The 26,978-nt window shown below is 39.0% G+C and overlaps 1 long non-coding RNA gene across 1 annotated transcript in view; it reads right to left on the reverse strand.

The window, feature by feature from the left end:
* Window positions 1-559: 559 nt before the first annotated feature.
* Window positions 560-26,978, reverse strand: part of LOC129060804 (uncharacterized) — a 58,913-nt gene continuing 32,494 nt past the window's right edge. Inside the window, exons 2-3 of the long non-coding RNA XR_008527700.1 lie at window positions 2,930-3,083; window positions 560-707 (exon numbers count right to left, since the gene is read on the reverse strand). This is a non-coding gene — a long non-coding RNA (uncharacterized LOC129060804). The remainder of the gene's footprint in view (window positions 708-2,929; window positions 3,084-26,978) is intronic.

Here is a 26,978-nt window from a genome sequence, read left to right on the forward strand (position 1 = left end):
AGGGTCCTACTGTAATTTTTCAAAAGAACACATTGTTCCCTCATTGCTTTGTCTCCATTAAAAAGACCTATGTGCTTTGCTTTAATTTATACCAAAGACATTTGGAATTTGGAATAAATTAAAATATAAGATGACTTTCAAGAATAATGTCAGGATAAGAAAGCTTCTATTACACACTAGCTAAACATTTTTAAGTCCATTTTGTCAGATAAAGCTTAAAGCGTTCTGGGGCAAGAGAATTTTAATCTAAACTCCTTGCTCATTTCTTTTATTTTCAGTGTCAATTGACTACATGTTCATTCCAGCTGATAAAATCCTCAGTAGCAAATGCCTGAGGAATGCCTGTCAGAAGTCATCAGTGTGTCACTGATTGCTCAAATTGAATCAACTTTTCTTTAAAATTATTTTTTAGTATTTAAGTTTGTTCTCATGGTTAAGAAAAATTACAACTTCAATTTGTAAATCTCTTAAAATTTCTAGGTCATTTATTCCAACATGATAAAACCTTTTCTTCAAGTGAAAGTGAATATTGAGAATCTTCAGTGCATTTTTAGTTCCTTTGCCTTTATCTTCATAGCCATTCTTTATGCATGGCTTCATTTACCTCCTCATTTGTCATGTTACAGACAACATTTCTGTCTTCAGATATGTCCTGATAGATGTCTCCTGGAACTCCAGTTTTATTATATCTTCTCTCTTTCTTGCATCTGCAATGACAACTTGTTGACCATGAACTCATATTGACACAACTCAGCCTTACATTAGTGTCCCTCCATGGGGCTACACTGTCTACACAATCCCACCTAAAGTACCTCTGAACAGATATTCTCTGCTCTGGAATGATTGTGCTTCTTTTTGCTACATAGTATGTTATTCTTTTCTTTTTTGTCATTTCTTATGTTTTATCTCCATCTAAAATGTCTTTCTGATCAGGCACGGTGGTTCATAGCAGCACTTAGGCTGAACCAGGAGGATTGCTTGAGCCCAGAAATTTGAGAACAGCCTAGACAACCTGGCAAGGCCCTGTTTCTACAAAAATTTTAAAAATTGTCCAAGCATGGTGGTGCACACCTGTGGTCCCAGCTACTCAGGAAGCTGAGGAAGGAGGATTGCTTGAGCCCAGAGGTTGAGGCTGCAGTAAGCCATGTTTGTACCACTGCACTCCAGTCTGGGCAACAGAACATGACTCTGTTTCAAAATAATAAACAAATAAATAAATAAATAATCTTTCTAGGCCTTTATCTCTCTGCTCGCATCCTGAACAACATTAATGTCCTATCTCTGTTCTTTGAAAATCCTTTGACCATCACTTTTACTTTACTCAACATTTTACCACCTGATTTAGTTGTCTTGAATAAGTATCTGATTATCTAAGTCATACATATATAGGTGCTCCTTCCACAAAATTATAAGCTTTTTGTTATTAGAGACTGTATCTTAAAATGTGTGTAACTCGACTATCAGAATAAAATGGCCCACCAATGAATTGGGGTTAATAAACTTTGGAGAAGTTACTAATTATATTGTCTTTCATTAGAATATGATTACTAGTTTTAGAACTATTTTCTAAAGACATGAAATTTGGCCAATTACTCATAAATGTGTGTAAGGGAATGCCATGGAGATAGAAAGAGATATATGAGCTTATTTATTTCCTAAATCTTCATTGCACCTCCTGTTTATCAGGTACTGGGTAGACATTGATAAAAATGTAATGCCAAAAAGTTTACGCAAACTAAAATGTAATTGAGTTAAAAGATACTACACAAGTTATCAAATATGTGCACAAGAAATATATAAATGATTATAAGTGCTGTGACAGACAAGATCAGCAATGGAGAAAATTAGAGGGAGGGAGGGAAAAGTACAAGGTAAACAAGCTGTCTGGAGTGACCTGGAGGAAAGGCGTCAGCTACATGAGGAGGAAGTGAGGGGATTTTGCAGGTTCTGGGAACAGTATATGAAAAAGCTTACAGATGGGAACAAAATAAAATCATGGTAGCTTTGAAGCATTAAAGAAAGGCCAGTAAGGTGAGGGCAGAGTAACATGAGACGAGGATGGAGAAATTGTCAGGACCGCAGACCACGGACAGCATCATGGACCATGCAAAAAAAATTGTGGATCTGATTTAAACTGAAATGTAAATTGATTTGTTCTTTAAACTCAGCTTTACTGGAATGTAGAAAATGGATTACAGAATATCCAACAATACAAAGTGTTTATGTTTTTTATTTGCCAAATCTACGTTTTCATTGAGCCATATCACCTAAGATAATGAAATATCATAATATCTTCTAAAGGTAAATTGTCTAAAACTTTTACAATTGATCATTAGACAATCATCAGTTTTTTAAATAGCAGTTGTAGAACCTAGAGAAACCTGTTGTTTTATTTATATTTCAGTGGCAATATAAAATGCCTCTAGTTCAGCTTCACTAAGCTCCCTTTCCATTAATACTAAGTGGAATGGTTTTCTGTCTGGTCATCCATGTCCAGGCAGGGCATTATGAGACATCTGTATAGGATGCTTCACCCCATAACTGATTATATTCAAACCCAAGACTGGAATTTTCTGATAAAAAGCATTTCTCGGTAATCTTTGATAATTGTCAAACTCAAAAGCGTCTTTTTGCCTCTGTTTAACTAAGATTAAAATGAATTTTAATTGTTTCATCCTTACATTTAAGAAAAACAGTTAATGTATTACCCCACCTAATACCTTAGACTTAATTTGTCAGCTAATATTTTTCTAACCTTCTCAAGGAATGGCTCAAAGTAAGTTAATTATGTTTCTGTGAAGTTGGACCTTTGGGAAGAAAGAGAAGGCTTGTATCTATATATCCTAATCTGCAATATCCTTTCCAATTCATGATACGAAATGACCTAAATCAACCAAATTAGCAGAAAACATGTAGGAGTTTAGCTTACATGGCCCTCATGTGATTGCTGTGGTGAAATCACAGAATGCATCCAATTTTAAATGATCTTGATGTGAGATGAGTAGATGCTAAACAATCCTCTATTTCTTCTCAGCGTGTTTCAATAACAAATTCCATTTTCAACAGTTACATGATTACAAGCTCTGAAATTAAATTTCATGATGAATAATTAAGCACCACTCTTCAGAGTCCCTGGGAGAAATCACCATTGCTGCAGCACAAACACTTGGAATAATCGATTGGGAGTCAATTGGCAAGCACTTCAGTTTTAATTTGCAGTTCGGAAGGATCCTCCTTCTCTTCAGCCATTAGGGAGTGTGTGGCTTCCCCTCCTTGTCCCATTTGGGGGTGGGAGCAGGGAAATAGGACTTTGTCTTGCTCTGGTATTGTTTCACACTGTAATATGTGAGTACTGCGTTTTAAAAGATACCCATACAAGAGAGTTCCACAGTAACTGTAAAATCGTAACTGCTATCAAAGTCCTGAAAAGTTAACCTTTCTTTTACAGCCACAGGTGAAAACAATGAAAAATGTAAATTTAACATTTTTGTTCATTTGTTTTTATTCTGGAGTTCAGGGGATAGCCAATGCAGGAGTACTATATAGAACAAGGACCATGACTTTTTTTTTTTTTTTTTTTTAGAAAAAACTATATTCCAACCACTTGATTAGGATTCAGAGCAATTAGATTAAATTATCTGTGTCTCAGTTGCTTTATCTATAAAATGGGTGTGATGATTAATTTGTCAAGTTGACAGGGACATAGGGTGGCCAGATATTTGGTCAAACACTCTTCTGGGTGTTTCTGTGAGAGTATGTCTGAATGGGATTCACATTTAACTCAGTAGACTGAGTAAAACAGAATGCCTTTTCTAAGGTGGCCATCCATTGAAGGCCTGAATAGAACAAAAGACTAAGAGAGAATTCTCCTGCCTGATGGCCTTCGAACTGAAACATTAGCTCTTCTTGGTTCTACTGCAGCTTCTGGCCCTCAGACCCAAGCTAGGATGTGGCTTTGCAGATTTTGCACTTGACTGTCTCCATAATCATGGAAGCTAATTCCTTATAATAAATCTCTTTTATTAAAATAAATAAGATAATATTTTAAGATAACAAACCATCTTTTTGTTATAAGGGATTTAAAGAGATAAAATATCTTTTATGATCATTTTTAGTATAAAATAATCTCTTTTATTACAAGAAATAAGCTCACGATACACACACACACACAAACACATATATGTATACACATCATATATATACATCCTATTGTTTCTGTTTCTCTGGAGAACTCTGATTAATACAATGGCTATAATAACATTTCTCAAAGTTGTTGTGAAGAGTAAATAAGATTATAAATAAAAGATCTCTCACACAGTATTTGGCCAAAGTAGACAGTTCTCCCTAAGGATAAAGTCTGGATGATTCCTTATTCACAAACCAGAAGGTTACAGAAATGATATTCAGTTTATTTCCATTTTCAAAAAATTTAACCTGCCTTCAGTACACATACGACCATGTATACGAGTGAAATATTCATCTGTCCCACAGCAATGCTGCTTCCTGAGCCCACTGTGGCCTGGCTGGGCTATGACGTAATGGGAGGGTAGATACTGGCAGTCTGGTATAAAGCAAATTTTCTGTAAAGAACCAGATTATGGGTATCACAGTCTCTGTTACAACTACTTACCTCTGTTCTTACGGTGAGAAGGCAGCTGTAGACAACATGCAAGCAAATGAGTATGCTGTTTTCTGATAAAACTTATTTACCGACACTGAAATTTGAAATTTGAATGCTATATAATTTTCACTTTTCACAAAACATTATACTTCAATTGTCTTCAACCATTTAAAAATGGAAAAACAATTTTTAGTTCACAAGTGGCACAAAAATAAGTGGAGTCCTGTATTTGTCTAGTGGGTGTGGATGTGTTGTGGGAAGTCAGGGACCCTGAACGGAGGGACCGGCTGAAGCCATGGCAGAAGAACATAAATTGTGAAGATTTCATGGACATTTATTAGTTCCCCAAATTAATACTTTTATAATTTCTTACACCTGTCTTTACTCCAATCTCTGAACATAAATTGTGAAGATTTCATGGACACTTATCACTTCCCTAATGAATACTCTTGTGATTTCCTGTGCCTGTCTTTACTTTAATCTCTTAATCCTGTTATCTTCATAAGCTGAGGATGAATGTCACCTCAGGATCCTGTGATGATTGTGTTAACTGCACAAATTGTTTACTGCACAATATGAAATCTGGGCACCTTGAAAAAAGAACAGGATAACAGCAATGTTCAGGAACAAGGGAGATAACCTTAAAGTCTGGCTGCCTGTGGGCCAGGTGGAACAGAGCCATATTTCTCTTATTTCAAAAGCAAATAGGAGAAATATCGCTGAATTCTTTTTCTCAGCAAGGAACATCCCTGAGAAGGAGAATGCGTTCCCAAGGGAAGATCTCTACAATGGCCGCTTTGGGACGATCTGTCTTTAACGGTTGTAGATAAGGGACGAAATAAGCCCCAGTCTCCCATAGCACTCCCAGGCTTATTAGGAGGAGGAAATTCCCGCCTAATAAATTTTGGTCAGACTGGTTGTCTGCTCTCAAACCCCGTCTCCTGATAAGATGTTATCAATGACAATGCGTGCCCAAAACTTCATTAGCAATTTTAATTTTTGCCCTGGTCCTGTGATCTCACCCTGCCTCCATTTGCCCTGTGATATTTTATTACCTTGTGAAGCATGTGATCTCTGTGTCCTACACCGTATTCATATACTCCCTCCCATTTTGACAATCACTAATAAAAACTTGCTGGTTTTGTGGCTTGGGGGGCGTTATGGAACCTGCCGACATGTGATGTCTCCCCCAGACACCCAGCTTTAAAATTTCTCTCTTTTGTACTTTCCCTTTATTTCTCAGACCAGCCGACAGTTAGGGAAAATAGAAAAGGACCCACGCTGAATATCAGGGGCTGGCTTACCCTGATATGGATGAAAGAGGCTAAGCTGAGAATCCCACACCTGGGCTCCAGATCATCACTATCAGTAACTCTGTGCCACTGAGACCAGCAATATGTTCTCTTCGGCCCTCAGTTTTATCATTTGTAAAATAGAAGGATGAACTTGATCATGTTTAAATTTTCCTCCTGCTCTAAATTATCTGTCTCCAATTCTTAGTGTACTTATTGTTCCCAAGAAAGTAAAGGCAGAGCCATCCAGCCTTCTCTAACCCTGTTCATGTGGTTTTTTAAAGCCCTGGAGTCCCAAAGTTTCCAAACAGACCTGTGCTCTACTCTAAGGAGTAACATTGGCCTGTCCTTTAACTACACCCTGAGGCTTTCTGGGGGAAGGTGAACCAGAACTTCTGCTTCAATTACTTACCATTGGGGGGAATAGAATCCTTTTCCTTTGTGACCTGGGTGGAAAGGTAAAAGGCTATACTGAGAAATCCATAGACTATATAAATGGATGAGACACTGTATCCCTAGAACACTTTATTTATAGACATTGAAATTTGAAATTCATATAATTTTCACTTTTCACACAATATTGCCCTTCTTTTGATTTAATTTCAATCATTTAAAAATGTAAATATGTTTATTTATTTACTCTGAGATGGAGTCTTGCTCTGTCACCCAAGCAGGAGTGCAGTGGCATGATCTCAGCTCACTGCAACCTCTGCCTCTCAGGATCAAGCAATTCTCCTGCATCAGCCTCCTGAGTAGCTGGGATTACAGGCACGTGCCACCATGCCCAGCTAATTTTTGTATTTTTAGTAGAGACGGGATTTTACCATATTGGCCAGGCTAGTCTCAAACTCCTGACTCAAGTGATCTGCCCATCTCGCCTCTAAAAGTGCTGAGATCACAGGCATGAGCCACCATGTCTGGACTAAAAATGTAAACATATTTTAAAAGGAGAGAGTAGTGTAGCCTCACTCTTGTCAAAAAGGCAAGAGGCAAGGACATCTGCAGAAAGATAAGGAGTGAAAGATCTGATGGGGAAGAGGTAGAAGTTTGGGGCAAAGCAGAACTGGATTTGAATCCTATTTTTTCCCTTTGTGGGTTCTATGACTTTAAACACGAAGTTGTCAAACATCTCTTTCACAATTTTCTCATTTATAAATACTGATTAAAATACTTACTTTATTGGGGTATTGTAAAGATAAATGAGTTATTCTAATCATGGTTCCTGTATACAGAAGATACTCAATATCATTAAAACTACTCTATTTGCTACTATGGTATTTACAGAACAATGGCACCCCAAAATGTCCATGTCTTGATCACTGAAACCTGTGAGTATGCTAGGTTATAAGGCAAAGGGAAGGGAAGGTTGCAGATGGAATTAAGGTTGCTAAGGAGCTGATTTCAGATGGGGGGATTATCTTGGATTATCCAGGTAGTCCTGGTATCATCACAAGGGAAAAAGTAGGTGGGATACAGACAACCAGAGAGATGGTGGTGAAGGACTTGGCCTGCGACAAACCAAAGGAGGCCAGCAGCCTCTACATGATGGAAAAGGTGAGAAAATGGCTGCTCCCCTGGAGCCACCAAGAAGGAACATAGTGAGATCCATTTCATACATTTGTCTTCCGGAGCTATAAGACAAGAAATTTGTGTTGTTTTAAGCCACTAAGTTTGTGGTGACTTATTAGAGCAGCAATTGGAAACTAATACATACTATTATTATTATTATTGTGATTATTATTATTATCCATGCAGAAAAACCCAGCTGTCCACCAAAATATGTGATTCCCCCTTCTGCAGTGTAGAGATTTTGCTCTAAGCAGCTGCCTGGCCAGGAGCTCTATTTTCCAGCTCCTTGCATCTTGTGAAATCATGCAATCAAAATTGGATTGCTTCTGGACCAAAGCACTTAAATAGGTGTCCCTTCCCTTTCTAGGGCTAGATGCAAAGAATCCCAAGTTACAACATGGAAAATGCCTTGCCCCCTGAATCACTATCTGGATAAAGGTCACCTGCTCACCAGGAATACCTGCCTTGGACCATCACATGAACAAGAACAAAAACTGAATTATGTGAACCACTGATGTTTTAGGATTTATTTGTGAAAGCTATCATTATTTTAGCTGAGGTATTATCTGTCACTAAATTCCCATTCATTTTATTTCACTGGAAAAGTGGCCAGAAAACATCCTTCCCTTTTGCAATCCTTTTATCTCTTCAGAAAATTGCAAGTGTTTCCTTAGATCTATCTGTGAGAGTAACCCTGATAGTTACCCTTTTAATATCCTTTAATATTTCTATTGATGTAATCTCCCAATACCCCAATGCCTCAAGGAACTCTATTACCAAATTCTGAGACTACTATATTCAGATCCTTGTCTTGAGACATTGAGAAATACAGTGTTATAGAATTGTATATTTGAGGAGGAACAAACATTGTTCTCACCTCGTCCATGTTCTTATGCACAGAGAGCTTTCCTACATCAGGCCTGGCCTTCTCTACTCCTGGCACCCAGAGCCAGGCCCCCTGTTCCTGCTATCACTCTTAGTCATTCTGGATGTTTTAGAAAGTTTGTAAATGTGAGTACTCATCAAGGAGCTAAATTGCGGTTGGGAGAAAGCTGGCAGGACATGATAATTATAAACATTTATTTCAAAAAAAATGATATGTTCTCAAAGCAAACAGAGTCACCCCATAAGGTGTCATAGCTGGAGTGGTGTGTAAGGCTGCAGAACACACTCTCAGCTTGCTCTCCTTTGGCGCCAAAGTGTGTTGTACAGGACATCCATGGACGTTAAAGGAAGAAAGACGAGTTCTGGGCTCAAATAAGTTTGGGATACCCTGAATTAAACAAGATAAACATATTTGTTTTCTTTGACATTATTGGTGCTTTCGTTCTATGTTTTAAAATGTGAACTATAGTATGCAAGTTTTCTAATTATATTTGATCATGGACTTACATACACATATATGGAATATATGTATACTAGTAAATACACATGTACAAGAAATCAACATTTTTAAAAAGGTTTTCATAAATTACCTTGCTAGCAATGCAGATTTAGGGACTAAATTTCTAGCTTGTATATTATTCAACTTATTTTCATTTCCTTCTTTAACTGAATGGTTTTGTCCTAACTGTGTGCATATTTTCCAGCTAGTGTCAGTGAACAGGAAGGTAGAAATCTCAGACCATTTCCTGGTTTGCTGTTTTATTTTGTCCAAGGTTACAAAGAATGTTTTGATTTCAAAGACAATCATACTCATGTTTTCTTAAGTCTAGTGTCTCCGTGGAAAATCCAGGGATGATGTTAAATGGCCTGCCTAGAACCTCCTTCTTTCCCAGCATATGAGTACAAGTTTTCAATGACAAAACTTTATCCTGCACAGATTAAAAAAGGATTGAAGCAGCCTGGGACCCCTAGTGGAGAAGCAGTGAAGTACGTGGCTCAAATCTCTGGCTGTGAAATCTGGCAGGCCTGATGACAATCTTGTAGCTGTGTGATCTTGGGAAAGTCCTTGTGTCTCAGTTCCTCCTCTGTGAAGTAGGGACAACAATACCTACTTTGCAGGCATGTTAAGAAATTAAATGAGATAATATATATCAATCATGATGCCTCTTGATAAACAGTATTATTTGTGTCCTCAATTTCACTGGTCTCTATTACCAGTTAGGTCAGTTCTGGTAAAGGATCAATACAATATGCTGTACCACAGTATCTGATGATGCAGCTGCAACAAAGTGACACAATGTCCTCTAAGAAAAATGACCCTGTTAACACCTTCTTCTCTAAATATTTCCTATCAAGCTCTTCAGTATTACAAGATCAGGATCCAGAAGCACCGATTCCTGAGTCTCCACTAAAAAAGTCTGTTCTCATTCACACTGCCTCTTGCCCATACCATTTGGAGTTAAAAATATCCTCTGCTATGAAATTAAACAAATTAACTGCTCAAAGGACCTTACTAATTTAGATTACCATCATCCTTTTAAGCAAGAAGGGGAAGACCCCAAGTCCAATGCAGAAGAGTCATTTCAGTGTTTTATTGTTTTCTTGTCTTGGGCTGTAAGATCAGTAATCCTACTGAAATGAGAAGTGAAAATAGTGAATTTCCAAACTCAAGGTCCTCCTGTATGGGTTTCAGACATCAGTCAGTGTTGCTATCAAAACACTCTTACAAACTTTCCCACTGGGAAGTTATCCCCAACTAAAATTACCCTTAGGCTTTCTCCCTTCTCTTAACCAATTCTACCAAATATACTCATAAGAGAAAGGTTTTATGCATACCTTGAAATTAGGCCTAATTCATAATTATGGGAGAATCCTAGTTCCCTTGAAGGAAATGTAGTTTTATTGACTTTAGAATAGCAGCACTAAGGCAATGAAATGGCATTTCATGTTCAGATTGGTGGAATTGTAAGAGCATTAGACCACTAGATGATAAAAAGTGATTAAAAAGTCAAACCTCTGCTTCAAATAGGCATGCTGAGTTACCTGGAAAATACAATGAGCCTCAGTGCCTTCATCTATGTGTAGAAATTCTCTTGCTATATCTTTTTGTCAGTCACATAGGACTAAAGTGGGTGTATAAGGATAAAAGAGACTATCAAGGAGCATGCTTGAATGAGGCAGATTTCTGAATACTGATCCAAGGCTGGCATTTCAGCAAACTTCCACCTGAGTTGCAGATGCAAGCTGTGAGACAGAGCTGAATTGCCACGAACAAAGAGGAAGTTTTGGAAAATTGTGTGGAGCAGAAAAGGAAAAAATAATGTGAAGGATGACACTAGAGAGGGCCCTTTAGAGACAAAAAAGAAAGATATCTAATGGGGAATTAAATTATGTTTCTGTGAGTGTGGTTTTAAAGAGAATTTTCTCCTTACTACATCTTAAACAAAACAATCTATTGCTGTTGGTGGGTTATGAATGTTCATTTATTTTATCTTTGTGATAGTGAGATAATTGGTGACTCAACATAAACAGACCAACCAAAAAGACCTACACATGTGCATACCACAGTATAGATGGAAAGTGCATTAAAGTGGGTGGGAGGCAGGAACTGAGAGTTGTAGTCACATTTTAACAACTGGGCATAGTCAATGACTCTAGGTCATGGTTTTCCTTTTCATATCATGGGATCTGTTTCTTTAATATGCAGGCATCTTCTGATCCAATATAAATGTTTTGGAAAAAGCCTTGAGAAGGAAATAGTAATATTAGCATAAGAATTAGACTCAGAACATCTGATAGCACCCAGTTTGCTGGCAATCACAGCCTCATCCTAAAGATGGCCTGTTCTAATGAAAATCTGAAAATTCCCTGAGTCATGCAGGTTGTACAGTTGCCAAAACAACTCTTCAGAAAGAGTAGCCATGGAAACAGCACACCAGATTGTCTCAAGGGGTGTATAAAAACATCTGAAAACTGACAGGAAGAGCACTTTGCAAACACTGGGAGAGGTAAGAGGCTATACTCCTGAGGAAAACAAAGGCTTTTTAACTGTTACTGCTGCTCTGAAAGGTGTAAACATACAGTCTAAAGGCAAGAATCCTGAGCCCAGAGCAGGCTCTGTGGTGACTAACTTCCCAGCTGACATCTGCTAAGTAAAGATCTGATGGCAGAAAATCTTTAGCCTGAGTTTATCAACAGTAACATCTCAGACAGCTTTGGTGATATGCAATGCTCTACTGCCATTAAATCTGTGATTTGATGGTTAATCTCTTCATCCATTAAGCCCCCAGGAAAGTATACCTCTGCACAGAATGAAGGAAACTGTTCCTAGAACTCTCATTGACATAAGTGAAACCACACTGTTCTCCTTATTACACAGTTACTGAAATCAAAAGAAGTTTATGCATATGTTTATTTGCTTTAATTACATAGGTAACACATGGATTAATTCTTGTGAAAACATTTAAACTATACAGAGTGCAGGGCAAATCGTTCCCTTCTCACCTCGTAATCCCATTGCCCTATAAGAGGCAAACTTGGTTATCAGTTTTGTGCACAAACTTTTAGTCCTTTCTCTACATGTTCCTACAGTGTGTGTTTGGTTTGAGGTTTACTATTTAATACATGGGTATGTTTTCACCTTCAATATACTTTTTCTCCCACTTAAGTGTATGTTTTGAATATCTTTCCACTTGTGTCCATCTACCTTCAGATATATTGTTCTAAAATTTGCTTCAAAACAGGTAACAGTTTCCTGAGAAAAAGCACTTCTCTTTCCTAAGCACAGATCCAGAAATAGCCAGGAATAGGAGAGAGAAGAGGCTTTAACATAAAAACAATTCACATTCCATCTCTGCTAGTTAATATTTAGTTGAATTTGGGCAAATTACATATACTTTATAGACCTTAATTTCTGTTTAAGAAGAAGGACAGATAATAAATTTACAATGAATAAGAATAACATAGAACTTCATCCACCATATTGTCTGGCACAAAATATGTTCAAAGTATATGTTAGTTGTCTTTGCTTTGTAAAAATGTATATAAAGGAATAATATTCTAAAATAGATAGGTAAAGAGTTGGTGATAGTTGGCACATAGTTGGTGTTCAACACATTTTGTTATGGAATAAATGAATGAAGGTGTATCTCCTGTGTAGAAGACACATGGATCTTCAGAATCATATCAATTCTGATTCTATTGTAATTGTCTTACATCCATTGGATGGGAGTTCTTTGAGAAAAGGACACAGATTAGACTTAACCCTGTAACCTAGATTATGGAAAACCTTGGCCACAGTTTCATATGATCAACACACAAAATTCTTTTCAAACAAATAAATGATATATTGTCTCCCAACTGAAGCACTTATTTGACCACAACGAAGAGGTTTCCACTTTTCCCCATCCTTCATTCACCATTTTTGTTATTGTCTTATCAATCTGATTAAATTATATCTCACTAAATGGAAGAATTCCAGGCACATATCAGAAGGGCAATAAAAATTTGTTGAACAAACTGTAGCCCTATTGGAAACCCAGGTTTTCAGCCTTTGGGAAGGATAGTATTAAAATTAAAAATAAATTCAACATTGAAACCCATGCATCTCATCTTTTCTCAAAATCTCATACTCACAGCACATGCTATTTCTCTGTTCCATTCTAGGTAGCTCTTTACCACCACTCTGCTTCTGCTCTTTCTCTTCTTCCTTACATACATTGCCTCCTGAATTGCTCCATGACTTAATAAGAACAATATCTACTATCTAGAAGATATAAAACAATGTATAATTTGGATATTAATGGCACAACCACTTCCTTCTAGAAATTAAGGGTCCCCATAGCATACTGGTTAACATATCACTGTCCTACTATTTCATGCATATAACCTGACTCCTGTCTGTCCAAAGTCATTTCAATCCATCTTTTCCTTTATGCAGTAACCTTGCTCCAATCTGAACTTCTTGCTATTTCTCAAACTCTTGTGTACTTTGAGGCCTTTGCATGTGTAGTTTCCTCTGCCGGAATGCCCCTTTTCCTCCTTAATATAGGCTCCTGGGCATCACTCAGGCCTCAGCATAAATGTCATATCCTCTGAAAATACTACCACCATATCAAAGTTCTACACTCCCATTATCTCTAATCCTACTTTCTTTGTTGTCTTTTTTTTAAACTACAGATGACAGTTTAATTTTTTTGTTTATTCATTTATTGTTTGCCTCCTTCATTAATGTTTCAGCTTCCCAAAAGCATGTCCTATGTCTGTTTCCCTTAATATTTGAATATATAGCAACTAGTCTGAGTTTTGGCATACAGTTGGTACTCATATTGTTGAATGAATAAGTCAATAAAGAAAGATGGAATGTTCTATTAACTTTTCTGGATTTAAATTTACAGTTTCTGGGATACAACATTTAATAGAGATTTTAGTTTCTAATGATCATAATTGAGATTTGGCTTCTTTGAATCCCTGTATATTATGTTTTACAATAACAAAACATTTATTTCCCATTTTTTTCAAGTAAGCAAAGTGTTACTCTCTATTGATAAGGGAAGGTGTTTACATTTAACCAAAGGTGTTAACAGCATGTGGTCAGTTATCAGAAACCTGCTAAATAAAACTAATGTGTAAGAAACGCTAAATAATTTTTCCAAGCCAACAATTTTATTATTAGGCACACTATCTTTCCATGCTAGATATGTAGCAATTCCAGTATTTGGTATCATTTTAAAGAGATAGCTGATATTTTATTTCTGGCATTAAAGCAGAATCTTGCAAAATAAGGAACTGACACAATCAATATCTTAAATGCATGCACTCAGAATAACAAGGCCTCATTTATATTCACTTCTCCAAAATTTTGGTAAAGCAGAAAATAATAAGTATTAATGAGAGCTTATTAAAGGTAAAACATTAAATTATCGTGGGTAAAGAATTAGATTCTATTTCTTCAAAGTTTCTTTCTTCTTGCCAAGAGCTCCTAATTACTTTGAGCTCGAAAACCATTCCATCTGCACCAACATTTCCCTGATGGTATTCCTATTTTGAAAATACAATTTGAAATTACTTATTAAGAACTTGTTTAGAGAAGTAAAATGCAATCTCTATCACAGTATATGTAAACATCTGTTAAGAATTTTTAGTCACTGAAGATTTTTTTAAAACCAGAGGTTTGTAAGAATGCAATATGATTACTATACATCAGCATAAGAATGTATTCTGCAATCAAAAAGAGGAGTGTTCCTGATTAGCAGAAAACTTTACTGATATACCCAACCTTCTGCTCATTATCCCCAGAACTTGGAACTGGAATGTAACTGGATCCATTTGGGAAAGTATTTTACTGAGGAAAGGGAAACAGGATGCTACCAAACTGCTAGAGAGAACAATTGTTAGAATAATAATAATAATACTTCTCAGTGCATGCAGTGTGCTAACTAATTTACATGCTTTGTTTAACTTAATCCTCACCACAGTAGGAACAATTATTATGCCAATCTATGACCAAGACAATGAAGGCCATGTGTGGCCAATACGTGCCTCTCAATATTTGCCAGTCAAGTCAGTAGTTTACTGTATCCACCTGTAGCCTTGCCTGTCAGATATTGAGAGACAAGCATTGGCCACGCATGGAAGTGGGGTGGGGGAAGTGTCTGAGAGGCAAAGAAGCTGTCTCAAATCTCCCTGACTCTGCTGAGGAAGACAGGACTCATGAGGCCATGCCACAGGAAGGAGGGAGCAGTTCCAAAGACATGTGGTCTTTTAGATGAGAAGACAAATGAAATGTAGCAGGAGGAGCTGCAGACAAAACCTCTCAGACACCGAGTTGTAGAAGGAAGGGCTTTATTCAGCTGGGAGCATTGGCAAGCTACTTCCTCAAAATCCGAGCTCCCTGAGTGCACAATTTCTGTCCCTTTTAAGGGCTCACAACACTAAAGATTTCCCATGAAAGGGTCGTGATTGATTTGAGCAAGCAGGGGGTACGTGACAGGGGCTGCATGCACTGGTGGTCCGAGAGAGACAGAACAGGGCAGGGAGTTTCACAATGTTCTTCTATACGATGTCTGGAATCTATGAATAACATCGATTTCTAAGTCATGAGTTGATTTTTAACTACTGGGTTCAGGCCAGGCAGGCCCAGGCCTGGTTTCGGGCCTGGCGCCAGGCTGCCTCTCTTTGGTTTTACTTCCTTGTTGTTTGTTCTTAAAACAGGTACTAAGTATAAAACAATATAAAATAATATGAGAGAGTCTTTCTCTTCCTTCAGAATGATAAGAGAAAGATGGTGGACCCCTTGATATTGAGAAAGGTATCCCACCTGAATGTTTAGTATGTGGAAATAGAAGGGGCAGAAGAAAAACAAAAAGGGAAGGGCTATTTATACCTTCATCTCACAATATTGGAAATCAACAGAAATCATCTGTCTTAGTTTCTTAGGGCCGCCATAACAGAGGCCACAGGCTATGTGGCTTAAACAGCTGGAATATATTGTTTCACCGTTCTGGACACTAGAAGTCTGAAATCAATGTTCCAGCAGGGTTGGTTTCTTTGGCGGGCTATGAGAAAATGATCTGTTCTGGGCTTCTCTCCATGGCTTGTAGATGGGCATCTTCTCCCCATGTCTTCACATCATCTTCCCTCTGTACAAGACTGTACAAGACAAATGTCCCCTTCTTATAAGGATAGAGATACATTGGATCAGGGCCCACCCTAAAAATCTCACTTTACACTTGATTACCTGTGTAAAGACCTCAAATACAGTCACATTCTGAGGTTCTAGGGATTAGGAGGACTTCAACATATAAATTTGGTGGTGGGGGATACAATTCAACCCATAACATTATTTGTAATTGAAGGAACAAAAAATAAAGGTGATAAGTATATATTTTTGTAATTGCAAAAGCAACTGAAAACAGTCATGTAAGTGTACTCGGAAGATGACTGGGGAGCGTATAAGTGAGTCTTCTGTGATAGAGTAGGATCTAACAGCAGACAATCAAGAGACAACACCTGAAATTGACATATTCAAAAAAGTTTATTATTTAGAGATAAGTGGCATCCTCCAGAAAATGAAAAGCTCATTTAAAATTAAAAGCACTGTTCTTAGACTTCTTATACCTTAGGGAAGGTATAAGTGGGTGGGAGATCCAGAGGCTTTTAGCTTTTAGCTGTAAGCCCTGCTGAACTATTTAACTTGAAAATTTTAAGTAATAACTTAAAATAACCAAATATGGTAATTGATTGAACATTAACTTAGTTGATGACCTGGCCCTGGCCCAGAATTGAGAATCAAGTATGAATGCAAATATTGGATAATCCTTTACAGAAAAGACATTTTGGCAAACGGTTTCCATTCATGGAATATTGTAATAGAAAAAGAGGAGGGCTGGGGAGAAAAAATTCCTAGGGCTGCATTCAAACAACATAAACATAGCACTGAAGAAAAAAATTTAAGAGTTTTTTTTTTAAGTTTACATTAAGCATTGAAAATTGTGTAGCAAAGACATCAAATTAACCTAGGTGCCCATCAATGGTGGATTGGATAAAGAAAGTGTGGAATTTTTACACCATGGAATACTACACAAGTATAAAAAAGGAGGAAATCATGCCCTTCAGAAACATGGAAGCAGCTGGAGGCATTATCCTAAGTGAATTAACAAAGGAACAGAAAACCAAATACTATGTTTTCACTTATAGGTGGGAGCTAAACCTTGGGCATGTATGGACATAAAGACGGAAACAATTAAACACTGGGGACTACAGAGCAGGGAAGGAAGGAAGAAAGGGCTGAAAAACTACCTTTTCGGTACTATGCTCACTACCTGGGTAATGATATCAATTGTACCCCAAACCTCAGTGCCACACAATATACCCATGTAACAAACCTGCACATTTTATTTTTCAAAATGAAAATTGAAAAAAAAAGAAAAGAGGAAGTTATGGATGTAAATTGTTATGGGCTGTACTCATATCCACTGTGAACTTTCCTCTAATCCAAAGAGCTCAGTCAAGGCTTTTCCAGATTATTCAGATGTCTAGAGTTCCTTGGGTCTGACAAAGGTCATTTTTTATTTGTATCTTTACTTACAGAGTAGAGAGATCTTGAGAATGGCCAGCAGCTTCTTGCAGGTCTTTGCAACCTTTTCACTTTGAAGTATATTTGTAAAACCCTGATTTTGCTGCTACAAATCTGGGAGACTTGGAAAAAGGGAGAGGTAAAGCCCTCCCTTTCCTGCCAAGAATGATTCTATAGGAAAGCGACTGGGGACAGACTATACTGGCATGTCCATGCCTCTGCCCAAGCTGTTTCCTTGTCTTGGGTGCTCTTTAGTTGCTGGAGGAACCTCCTTTAGACTGAGCTCACTGCCATGGAGCTTTCCCCAAACCCCTTCAGAGCTAAGGGCTGTGGTCCTGTTGCCCACTGTGCACACATCCATCCTAACCCTTTTTATTTGGTATTCTTACTCTCATCCTCACCATCAACAACCACCATGAGATTTTGAGTTGCTTGAATAGCAGTTAGGAAAAGTTTGTTGAATGGAAGTTTAGCAGTAGTAGGTCTTTGAAAATAAAAACTTGACTAGAATGACAAAAGGAATGGCAAGTTCTAGAAACAGATATATGAGACCCAGCGCTAGTGGTTTCTATCTTGATTCTAAAGTGAATTCTGAGAAGAATTCTGATTGGAAATATAAGAGAAAAAAGATAAAATAGGGGAGGCAGATGTTCAGAGTTATAGATAGGAGTCTTTCTTGATTTAGTGACTGAGTAGAAAATAATAATAGTTAAGTCTTACTGTACTATGTGTGAAGTTATTTAATAATCACTATAACTTATGCTGTCAGTACTATAATTGCTGTCAGCATATTTTCTTTTACAATTATTTTTATTTCAACTTTTATTTTAGGTCCAGGTGTTACACGTGCAGATTTGTTACAGGGGTATATTGCAAGATGCTGAGGTTTGGGATACAACTGATCCCATCACTCAAGTAGTGAGCACAGTACATATTAGTTTTTCAACCCTTGACCCCTCCCTCCCTCTCCCCTCTTGTAGCCTCCAGTGTCCATTATTTGCATCTTTTGCGTCCATGTGTGGCTTAATTCCCAAGGTTTAATTCCCACTTATAAGTGAACATGTGTTATTGGAATTTCTGTTTCTGTATTAAGTTGCTTAGGATAATGTCCTCCAGATGCACCCAAGTTGCTGTAAAGGGCATTGTTGCACTTTATGCTATACTGTACTATTGGCTGTGTAGGATTCCATAGTGTATATGTACCACATTTTCCTTATCCAATCAACCATTGATAGGCAGCCAGGTTGATTCCATGACTTTGCTATTGGCTATCAACATTTTATAAATGAGGAAAAGACAGGTAACTTGCCCATGCAACCACAGTTAGTGTGCAGTAGGGCCAGGAATCAAACCCTGGGAGGCTGACATCACCACAGTACTAGCAGTCACCATATTATATGCTATGTTAGATTTAAGGAAGAGACTGAGAGATGAAAGAAGGATAATTTTCTTGTTTTTAGTATGAGTAAATGGGGAGTGCTTTTATTCAGCTGAGAAGAAATTTACTTTCATTTTGTCTTGCCTCTCATTGTTCGTGGTGGGACAGAAGGACCCAAGAGATGAAGTAGCTTGCTTGAGGTCACATAAGGAGGTTTCATTGTGTAATAAATAGCAGAAGTTTCATCAGTATGCCCGTTATCTGCAACCTATGTTCATTGCAGTACTATTCACACTAGCCGAGGTATGAAATCAGCCTAAGCATTCAGCAACAGATGAATGGAAAAGAATGGCATATATACACAATGGGATATTATTCAGCCATAAAAAAGAGTGAACTCCTGTCACTTGTGGCAAAATGGGTGAGCCTGTGGCACATTATGTTAAGTGAAATAAGCCAGATACAGAAAAATAAATACAGCATGTTCTCATTCATATGTGGGAAGTAAAAAAGTTGATCTGATAGAAGTAGAAAGTAGAATAATGGTTACCAGAGAAGGGTAAGAAGGCATATAAAGAGGTTGGTTAATAAGTAGAAAATTATAGTTGTATAGAAGGAATAATTCTAATATTCAATAGCACAGTAGGGATTATCGTTAAAATAATGTATTCTCTGTTTCAACATAGCTAGAAGAAATGATTTTGATGTTCCCAACACAAAGAAATGATAAATGTTTGAGGTAAATGATAGGCCAATGATAAATGTTTGAGGTAATGGGTATGCCCTGATTTGATCATTGTACATTGTATATCTGCATCAAAAGAACACATATACCCCATAAATATGCATAATTATGTATCAGATAAACATTTAAAAATTAAAAATAGAAAAGAGCAGAGATTTCAGCTCATGAGGACAAGTTTAAGGCTTAGCTCTGTCTACGTACTAGCCTGAAGCCATTTCTTACCTTCGTATCTCAGCTATGGTCATGTGAGAATTGAAATTCTGATATCTACTTCTAGAAGAGAATTTCTAGAAGAGAAGGTGAAAGTACAGTTTAAGCTTCAGGGTTCCTCACTTGCATAGGCCCCCTGCAAAGCTGTATACTTAATTTTCTATTCATAATTTTATCATTTTTCCCCATAAGGTCCCACAGATGTATCAGCTTCACAGAAAGACCAGGTGTGCCTTGGATCTATTTCACTTTAGCATTTACAATGGCTTTGTTTATAAACCTGGGGCTAAAATCAAGGTGTCCTGACATCTAAGCCAGAGTTCTCTCCCCTTCACAAGAACGAATGCTTTTTCCCTTCCATTTCCAAATTCCTGGACTTTTTCTCATTATCTCTTCCTTTTCATCCCTGTCTATCATTGATGTCCAGACACCCCCAACACCCTCAATGGTAGTGCTGTAAGACTTTAAAATGTATCCTCTCACCCTACTCACCTCTGAAAATACCTACAGGTAGAATCAAAATACCATTCTCTTGGTTACATTTTCTTAATTTTAAATGTTTTTATAAGCAAACAAGTGAAGGACAAGTAAATGCTGCAAAGTTGTAACTTTCATCTTTCCAGAGGGCATTTGCATTCTAAGAGAGGCTATTTATTAAGGCAAAGGAAGGAATGAACAAGGTAGAATTTGCTCCTGTTGGGCTGGCTCCTGCCTTCTTGGAGAAGTGGGTTCTACTATGATCCTATTTGGAATCCTGAAGGTGGTAGTCCATCCCCATGAAGGCTGGTAGAAAGAACTTCAGGAAGCAAGATTGTGGTACCTAAAACTGATTTTCTCCAAAAATCTCAATCTTGAAAAAATGTTTAATCAAGATTGTTAAAATGAAAAATGAAATTACAGACTGTGATTGTTAATATTGGGTGTCAACTTGATTGGATTGAAGGATGCAAAGTATTGTTCCTGGGTGTGTCCATGACGGTGTTGCCAAAGGAGATTAACATTTGAGTTGGTTGAATGGGAAAGGCAGACCCACCCTTAATCTGGGTGGGCACAATCTAATGAGCTGCCAGCCAGGTCAGAATAAAAGGCTGAACATGAAAAGACTAGACTGGCTTAGCCTCCCAGCCTGCATCTTTCTCCCATGCTGGATGCTTCCTGCCCTTGAACATCAGACTCCAAGTTCTTCAGCTTTGGGACTCTTGGATCTTTGACCACAGACTGAATTCTCCACTGTCGGCTTCCCTACTTTTGAGGTTTTGGGACTCAGACTGGCTTCATTGCTCCTCAGCTTGCACACAGGCTATTGTGGAACCTCACCTTGTGATTGTATGTGTCAATACTCCTTAATAAACTCCCCTTTACATATATGTATTAGTTCATTTTCATGCTGCTGATAAAGGCATACCCAAAAGCGGGAACAAAAAGAGGTTTGATTGGACTTACAGTTCTACATGGCTGGGAAGGCCTCAGAATAATGACAGGAGGTGAAAGGCACTTCTTACATGGCCACAACAATTGAAAAATGAGAAAAAAGCAAAAGCAGAAACCCCTGATAAAGCCATCAGATCTCGTGAGACTTATTCACTATCACGAGAATAGCACGGGAAGACCAGCCCCCATGATTCAATTAACTCCCCCTGGGTCCCTCCCATGACACGTGGGAATTGTGGGAGCACAATTCAAGTTGATACTTGGGTGGGGACACAGTCAAACCACACCAATATACATCTATCCTATAAGTTCTGTCCCTTTAGAGAATCCTGACTAATACATGGGCTATGTTAGTTTTGTTTTTCATAATGCCTCAGTTGACTTCAACTGGAGTTGAAAGTTTACACCTTGAAAATATTTGCATATTTCACAAGTATAAAGTCAACTCTGGATGCCATGAAGCAGAATGGAGTCTTGCTCTGTCACCCAGGCTGGAGTGCAGTGGTGCAGTCTCGGTTCACTGCGAACTCCACCTCCCAGGTTCATGCCATTCTCCTGCCTCAGGCTCCCAAGTAGCTAGGGCTACAGGTGCCCGCCACCACGCCTGGCTAATTTTTTTGTAGTTTTAGTAGAGACGGGGTTTCACCATGTTAGCCAGGATGGTCTCGATCACCTGACCTCATGATCCGCCCGCCTCAGCCTCCCAAAGTGCTGGGATTACAGGCGTGAGCCACTGTGCCTGGCCTCCTTATTTTTTAAAATTCATTTTTAATTAATTGTTTTTAAAAATTTGACTTTAAGTTCTGGGATACATGTGCTGAATGTGCAGGTTTGTTACATAGGTATACATGTGCCATAGTGGTTTGCTGCACCCATCAACCTCTCATCTAGGTTTTAAGTTCCACATGCATTAGGCACATGCCACCATGTCTGGCTAATTTTGATATTTTTAGTAGAGACGGGGTTTTGCCATGTTGGCCAGGCCAGTCTTGAACTCCTGGCCTGAAGTGATCCACCCACCTTGCCCTCCCAAAATGTTGAGATTACAGGTGTGAGTCACCATGCCTGGACTATCTTCTTATTACTAAAAAAGAAAATAAGTTCAGGCACGGTTGCTCACACCTGCAATCCCAGCATTTTGGGAGGCCGAGGTGGGCAGATGCCTTGAGCTCAGGAGTTCAAGACCAGCCTGGGCAACATGGCAAAACCCCACCTCTACAAAAAATACAAAAATTAGCTCAGCACAGTGGCATAAGCCTGTAGTCCCAGTTACCTGGGAGGCTGTGGTGGGAAGATCGCTTGAGCCCGGGAGGCCGAGGTTGCAGTGATCCAAGATCATGCCACGGCACTTCAGCCTGGGTGACAGAGTGAGACGTTGTCAAAAAAAAAAAAAAAAAGAAGAAGAAGAAGAAAGAAAGAAAGAGAGAGAGAAAAAAGAAAGAGAGGGAGGGAGGGAGGGAGGCAGGGAGGCAGGCAGGGAGGGAGGGAGGGAGGGAAGGAAGGGAGAAAGGAAATTCCTTTTGAGTTTCAATCATCATCAAGGATGCTTTCTTTAAATATAAATTTTTCACAGATAGTTAAAATCTCTTTTCCCATAATGCCAACACAGCACAAATAGTCTCAAAGTATCTTAATTATTTATATTAATTATTCAAATGTGTTTAGCTCCTAAATAATAATTTACCAAGTATTAGAACAGTTACTTTGGATTTTCTGCTGCATGTAAATTAGTTATGAATGACTTAATTCCAACTCATTTAACTTCAAGGTGATACTCATAAAGAGTGTCGAGAAGTTTTAAGAAGAACAAAATTTAAGAAACATTCTTGCTGCAGAGAAGATGGGTGCCTAACTAAGAATAGCACCATGCAGACTTAAAGTGGAGTGCTAATGAGAACCTGTGCTAGATGCTTGCTGGCTGTTTGATGCTCCAGAGCAAAAAAACATGTTATCATCAGAGATTCATCTTTGCTCTCACATCTTGGAGTACAAAGACCAAAATGGCCCTATGGCCCTCGCCTCTCATCAGTGACAACTTCAGGCCCTACTAATAAGTGGGGTGGTAGAAAATTCTTGTGTGTAGCCCAGTAGATTTTTTTTTTTCAGTTTCAGCCACAAGCCTTCTGGCTGGGAGTCTGACTAGAACACAAGGAGAACACTTTTTTGACCAATCAAACTGTAATACGCAAATGAACTCTGGCATTCAGAGATTTCACCTCAAGTCCTCAAATGGGGAAGTCATTACTCTTCTGAATCCCCACCCCTATTCCCAGAGGCATGTGACCTCAATCATAAAAGGTAAGACAGTCTCCTGTAATCCAGAACCACCAACAACTAGACCAATATTTTTTAAATGTAAATGTTATTCTGTTACTGCTCTCCTTAAAAATCTACTTTGTGCTTAGAATAAAATGTAAACTCCTTCACTGTGTCATAAATCCCTTCCTTAATCAGGCATCTCCAATTCCAATTCCCACCTCTTCTCATCCTACTCACTTCCTTACTTATCATGTTCCAGCTTCATTAGCTTTCTTCTCTACTGTAGAATCAAGCTCTTTCCTTCCCAGGGGTCTTTGTATGGCCACATTCCTTGGTCTGGCATCTACTTTCCCCAGCTTTCCACAGTGGGGCCTGCTCTATCCAGCTTATCTGATCTATTCTCTCTGCCCCATCCCACTAGTCTCCTTATCGTCATGGCACTTCCTTTCCTGGCATCCACCTCCTATTCCTCACAAACTAAAATTATTTTGTTTCTTTGATTTGTTCATTTTTATTGTCCAATCCCCTTTAGGGTTCTCATTAGCACAATGGAAATGTTCAAAAGTTTTTGTTGAATCAATTCAATGAATTAGTTAGTAAACAAAAGAATAATTGCAAATGGAGAGAAAGGAAAGTAGAGCTTCAATGAGGGATGTGGGGAAAGTTAGCATTATCCCAAGAAAACTGTAATATGGGGAAAGTTAACATTATCTCAAGAAAACTGTAATATGGGGAAAGTTAGCATTATCTCAAGAAAACTGTAATATTGACATGATGACAAAAAAATGCATTATGAAATTAGAAAATGAATATACAGGACCAGAGAGGAAGCAGACCAAGAAGGCCAAAAGAAGTCAGTGATCATCCCCCTGACCCCACTGCAGGAACACTAAACTGAACAACTATCCACAAAGAAAGCACCTTCATAAGAACCAAAATCAGATAAGCAATCACAGTAGCTGGCTTTAACAATATATCAGAGAAAGAGGTACTGAGGGAGGTTGAAAAGCCAGTCTTGAACTCCTGACACCACCCCCTCCTGCATCCCTGGCAGCAGCCATGTGTTGCAGAGAGGGAATGTGTACTTGGGAGAGAGCACACAGTGATTCTGAGACTTTGCATTGGAACTTAGTGCTGCCCTGTCACAGCAGAAAGCAATATAGGGCAGAATTCACCCTGTACCCAAAGAGGGAGCATTTAGATCAGCCATAGCCAGAGGGAAATCAACTATCCCAGCAGCTGGAACTTGAAATCTGGCTAGCCCTACCACTACTAGCTAAAGCACTCTGCATTCCTAAATAAACCTGAAAGGCAGCCTAGGCCACAAGGACTGCAATTCCTGGGCAAGTCCTGGTGCTGTGCTGGGCTAGAGTCAGTGGACTTGGGTTGCATGCAACCTAGTGAGACATCAGCCAGAGCAGCTAAGGGAGTGCTTGCACCACCCCAACCTCAGACAGAATAGCATGCAGCTCCAGCGGAGAGTCCTCCCTCTGCCTAACGAGAAGAGAAGCAAGAATAAAGAGTACTTTGTCTTGCAACTTGGACACCAGCTCAGCCACAGTAGAACAGAGGACCAGGCAGAGTCCTGAAGACCCCATTTCAGGCACTAGCTTCTGAACAACATTTCAAGACACATTCTGGGCCAGAAGGGAACCCACTGCCTTGAAGGGAAGGTCTGAATCCTGCAGTATTTATCACCTGCTGACTGAAGAGGCCTTGGGCCCTGAATAAGCATCAGAGGTAACCAGGCAGTACTTGCCTTGGGACTTGGGTGAGACCCAGGATTGTCCTGGCTTCAGGTGTGACCTAGCACATACCCAGCTGTGGTGGCTATGGGGAGATATATCTTCTGCTCAAGGAAAAGAGAGGGAAGAGTAAAGAGGATTTTGTTTTGCAGCTTGGGCACCAGCTCAGCCACAGTGGGGTAGACAACCAACCAAGTTCTTGGGGTCACTGATTCTAGATTTTGGCTCCTGGACAATATTTCTGGGCCCGCCCTGGGCCAGAGGGCCTGCCCTAGGATGCCCTGAAGAGAGATACCCAGGCCACACAGCATTCCTCACAAGCCAACTAAAGAGCCCTTGGCCCTTGAGTGAACATCACGAGTAGCCAGGCTGTACCCACCTCAGGCCTGGGGCAGTGGTGGCCATAGAGAGAGAGTCCTTTTGCTTGAGGAAAGGGGAAGGAAGACTGGAAGGGACTTTGTCTTGCAGCATGGGTGCCAGCTAAGCCACTATAGAACAGAGTGCCTAGTAGATTCCTAAGGTTTCTGACTCCAAGCCCTTGCTCCTTCATACCATTCTAGGACCTACCCTGGGCTGAAGGGGAGCTCACCTTCCTGAAGGATAGGACACAAGACTGGCTGGATTCACTACCTGCTGACAGAAGTGCCTTTGGGCCTTGAGTGAACCTCAGCAGTAACCAAGCAGTGGTCACAGTGGGCCTTGTGCAAGACCCAGTGCTATGCTGGCTTTGGGCCTGGACCCAGTTCATTTCCAGGGGTGGTGGACACAGGGGTGCTTGTATCACCCTTCTCCTACCTAGCTCCACGCAGCTCAGTATGGAAAGAGACACTGTTTGCTTGGGAGAAAGTAAATGAAGAGAACAAGAGTCTCTGTCTGGTAATTCAGGAAATTCTCCCAGAAGTTTCAAAAGACCACCAAGGTGGTACCACAGCATTACTGGACTTGGGGTGACCCCTAATGTGGATATGGCTGCAGTGACCAAAGATTTATATCATAACACTCAATTCTCTTTGAATACTTGGAAGACCTTTCCAAGAAGATTGGATACAAATAAGCCAAGACTGCAAAGACTGCAGTAAATACATAACTCTTCAATGCTTGGGCATTGACAAATACTCACAAGCACCAGTGCCATCCAGGAAAACATGACCTCCCCAAACAAACTAAATAAGGCACCAGTGACCAATGCCAGAGTGACAAATATATGACCTTTCCAACAGAGAATTCAAAACAGCTGTTTTGAGGAGGCTCAACCAAATTCAAGATAACACAGAGAAGAAATTCAGAATCTTATCAGATAAATTTTTACAGAGATTGAAATAATTTTTAAAAATGGAACAGAAATTCTGAAGCTTAAAAATGCAATTGACATGCAGAAGAAAGCATCAGAGTCCTCCAACCATTGAATTGATCAAGGAGAAGAAAGAATTAGTGAGCTTGAAGACAGGCTATTTAAAAATACACAGTCAGAAGAGTCAACAGAGAAAAGAATAAGAAAGAATGAAGCACACCTACAAGTTCTAGAAAATAACATCGAAAGGGCAAATCTAAGGGTTATTGGCCTTAAAGAGAAGGTAGAGAAAGAGATAGAGGTAGAAGGTTTATTCAATGGGATAAAAACAGAGAACTTCCCTTATCTGGAGAAATATATCAATATCCAAGTACAAGAATGTTAGAGACCACCAAGTCAATTTAACCCAAAGAACACTACCTCAAGGCATTTAATAATCAAACTCCCAAAGTTCAAGGATTTAAAAAGGATCATGA

The sequence above is a fragment of the Pongo abelii genome, chromosome 7, assembly GCF_028885655.2.
Source record: "Pongo abelii isolate AG06213 chromosome 7, NHGRI_mPonAbe1-v2.0_pri, whole genome shotgun sequence".
Classification (NCBI taxonomy): Eukaryota; Metazoa; Chordata; class Mammalia; order Primates; family Hominidae; genus Pongo; species Pongo abelii.